The sequence below is a fragment of the Mus pahari genome, chromosome 10, assembly GCF_900095145.1.
Source record: "Mus pahari chromosome 10, PAHARI_EIJ_v1.1, whole genome shotgun sequence".
Classification (NCBI taxonomy): domain Eukaryota; kingdom Metazoa; phylum Chordata; class Mammalia; order Rodentia; family Muridae; genus Mus; species Mus pahari.
This window is the reverse complement of record NC_034599.1, coordinates 9,953,559-9,957,566: the sequence shown is the minus strand read 5'-3', so window position 1 is coordinate 9,957,566 and position 4,008 is coordinate 9,953,559.

The window sequence follows — 4,008 nt, the reverse complement described above, 5'->3', positions numbered from 1 at the left end:
TGGAAAGTAACACTGTCTGGAATATTCTCCTTGAAAGCAGAGGAAGTGACATGCAGCAAAGGTGATTGATAGATAAGATAGATAGATAAATAGATAGATGTCACAATGAAGGCAGCTTGGGTGCCATAGGTAGTTACTGACTCTTCGTTGCCCTTGCTGATCTTGAAACACTGGGAAGGCACCAACTTCTCAAAGCAGATTTCACCATACCGAAGCATGGTGACTGCTCTTTCCTTCACTTCCTCTTTCCCCACTATAGAGAGGGGGTGAGGGCAAGGGAGGTGCCGAGGGTTCAGGCGGCCTTCCTCGCCTAAAACTCAACTTAGATATCATGCTGGTCACTTCATCTCCACTGTCAGATGATTCATCCGAACTTCCCTCCTCACTCTCTTGTTCTTTAGCCTTTTTTCTTTTTTGCTGGCTTCTCGTTTGCCTTTTTCTGCTTCTGCTGCATGAGCCTTTACGATACCATGGACATAATTTTGGACGTCTCACGGGAGCTGCAGTAGTTGGCCTTGGGTGATTGGGAAAGCAATCTCTTTTAAAATGCCCAGCCTGGCCACAGGAAAACTTTTCTAACTCAGCAGCATACCCTCCACTCCTGCCTGCCAGGCAAGATTTAATTAAAGTCCAAATTGCTAGCAGCTGCACCAACACCGCTCTTACTTTCATTTTTAAAGCAATCTCCTCCTGCTCTCTTCACTTTTAATTTCATCTCTGTGCTGAGAACCTACTCCATCCCGTAACCCCAGGAGCTTTACTTGTCCCCAAAACCAGGAGCTTTACTTGTCCCCAAAACAAGGAGCTTTACTTGTTCCAAAAACCGTGAAGTTTACTTGTTCCAAAAGCCGGGAGCTTTACTTGTCCCAAAAACCAGGTAGCCCGTACCTGGGAATGAAATCTTCCAATAACTTCTCAGCTACCGTGTTGGCAGTTTCTTTCGTGGTGGGGAGTGCCTCCCCTCAGGTTGAAAAGGTATCTACAAGAACTAGGAGATATTGTCTGCATACAGACCTAATTTGATTTCTGTTTAGTCTAGTTCCCAGTTGGCGCCTGGTTCCTTGATTACCCTGTCCCTCAGCTAAGGGTTCACTGCCTTACAGTCAGGACAGTGAGAAATTACCTCCTCCAGCAATGGTCCAAGTGGAAGATCTGTAGTCAGAATTTCTCAGCAAAATGTGGAGTCCCAGATCCTTATTTTTGTGCATCTTGGGGATTCAAATCCACAGAAACTAGTGGCTAGACCCCCCCTAGTAAAAACAGACTTTATCATAGTCCAAAGACATGGATCCGCCTCGATAGGATATGGGACAATTATGGGGACACACCAATTTGGTGGACCCTGTGGGACGTCTCCTGCCCCCAGGTAGCAGATGTAATAATCTGATAATTAAATTTACTGACCAAGGGGAAGCCGCTACTGGATGGGCCACTGGTAAGACCTAGGGACCCAGGAGCGTTATTCACAATCCAACCCTTCACTCAATGGGTCCAATTCAAGAAACACCAGTAGACCCAAGTCCAGCTCTACTCCACCTTGAGGTACCACTTTAGGTGGTAAGACCTACTAAGGATCCAGCACGGGACCTGGGGGAACTCCAAATCAGTCCATAGTCTCTATATCTCAGGGGCTACAACCCCAATTTGAGCCTTGGGGCCTGCTATGGGCCACTTCTCAGGTACTGAATGGCTCTAGGCCAGAACTTATACTGATTGTTGGCTCTGCTTAGATGCATAGCACCCCTATTATGAGGGCATAGCCATCCCTGGAAACTATACCACCTCCACTGACAGCAAAAACAGTGGATGGCAGTACCCAGGCAATGGGATACTAACTAGTCAAGGGGAAGGGACTTTGTGTCACAAAAGGACTGAGATTCCCCCATTCCCATACGCACTTATGTAATATCACCCAGGAGGTCCCCAGAGAGGAAACTTATCTCATACTTCCCACTAATACCTGGTGAGCCTGCTCTGCCAGATTGACCCATTGCATTCACAAGCAGACCTTCACCTGCACCAACGGGGTCTGTGTACTGGTCCAACTAGTCCCAGGATCCTCTGTTACTCAGACAAGAAGACGAACACCAAGTTACCCCACTCGCAGCCACTGGGATAAAATGAGCTGTCCTCGATGCCATCTTAGGTCTTGGCATGGTTGCCCCAGCAGGAGTGGGTCTCATCCTTCAAGACCAAGATTATAAAGACTCAAGTTCTACCATAAATGCTGATTTGTCTGAATTAGAAAAGTCTATATCCTACCCAGAAGCCTTTTTAACCTCCTTGGCTGAGGTGGCTCTACAAAATTGGTGAGGACTGGATCTCCTATGTCCGGCATTAGGAGAACCATCCTGTTTCTATGCCAACCATTCAGAGGTCATAAGAGAATCAATGTCTTTGGTGCATAAAAGGTTACAAGAGAGAAAGACAACAATCCCAGAGCTGGTCTGAGTCCTTCAGCTGGTCTCCATGGTTTATAACACTTGTTTCAGCCTTAGCCGAACCCTTGATCTAGTACTTGCCCTGGCACGCAGGCCCTGCATTATTCATGCCCCAATAAGATTTGCTAAGGAAAGGAACGAGTTTCCACCATCCAATTCATGTTCCTGAAGTTCCAATACCAGCCCTTAGACACCAGTCAGGAATTCAAGATGCAGGATGAGAGGATGCGTTACTCAAGGGGAGGGCGAGAGTACCTAACTCACTCCATCTTAAGATGGGCAGCCGTAAGCTTCAATTTCCCAGGACAGCCAGGGCTTTTTGGAAAAACTGCAGAAAAGAGGCGGCCAATCAGCAGCTGCCTCGACATCTGGCCAGGAGCTTGTAACAGATATGGAAAAAGTCCCTTTAAGGTTACCCCCCCCCCCAGGTATGAACCAACCAGAAGTGTGTAAGTATCCTATACCATAACCTCAATCAATCCTGAGGAAAGTGACCCAACTGCAACTGGAGAACCCCCAACTGGTTTTAAAGGGGGCCTGTGAGTTTCCCTCATGGTCGCCATTTTGCTTGGATGGCTGGCCCCCACCTGCTGTTTCTGAAAAATAAACACTCTATTCAAGTCTAGCACCTTCTTTCAGCAATTCTTGGACCCTTACAGTTTCTCTGGCTTTAAGGACTTCATTGTTTCTTACGACATAACATAAGCCAGATAAACACTAAACAGTGGGACAGATGCATCAGAAATTGGAAGAAAGTGATTTACTCAGTTCTGGAGGGTATGTAAGAGAAGTGTGAGAGACCATGAGGCAAGAGATGAAGAACCAGGGTGTAGCTCAGGTCCAATTCCCAGTGTTTCAAAATAAAAGTAATAAACATGAAACTAAGTTAGAATATACAGAGGCAGAGAGGTGACTAAGAGCATTCGCTGTTCTTCCAGGCCCTGGACTTAATTCCTAGCATCCATATGGACGCTCCAGTTCCAGGGGATCTGGTGCCCTCTTCTGGCAGACATACATGCAGGCCAAAGATCCATATACAAAATAAATGAATTACAGAATATACAAAGGGCAGGCAGAGTTCAGAGCACTATAGAGACTGAATTGTACAAGTGAGGAGGAATGGAACATATAAACAAGGAGAGAACAAAACAACGGCAGCACTGGTCAGAGGGAACTACAAACTGGATTTTTGTCTGCTGGATGTGGCCACCAGATCCATGGACAAGCAGCCTCACAGTGGCAGGGATACCCAGCTGGCAGGGTTCTGGAGAGGGAGCTGTGAGTAGGTTGTTTCCTGAGTTTCCTGGAGTTCTGCTTTGTTGGCTTGCTTCATCCTAAGACAGCCATGAGAACTTCTAGGCATGTTTGAGGCCCAGTTCTTATTGAACTACCTTTTGGAAGAGGCACAGGACCAAGAGATTTTCAAAGAGTCCTAAAGGCACTTAGGTCCTAAGATCCTTCCTCTGCTTCCCGCTATGACATATGCTGACGGGACACGTGTATACACTGAGCTCTCTCTGCTTCCATCTATGACATATGCTGACGGGACCCGTGTGTACACTGAGCT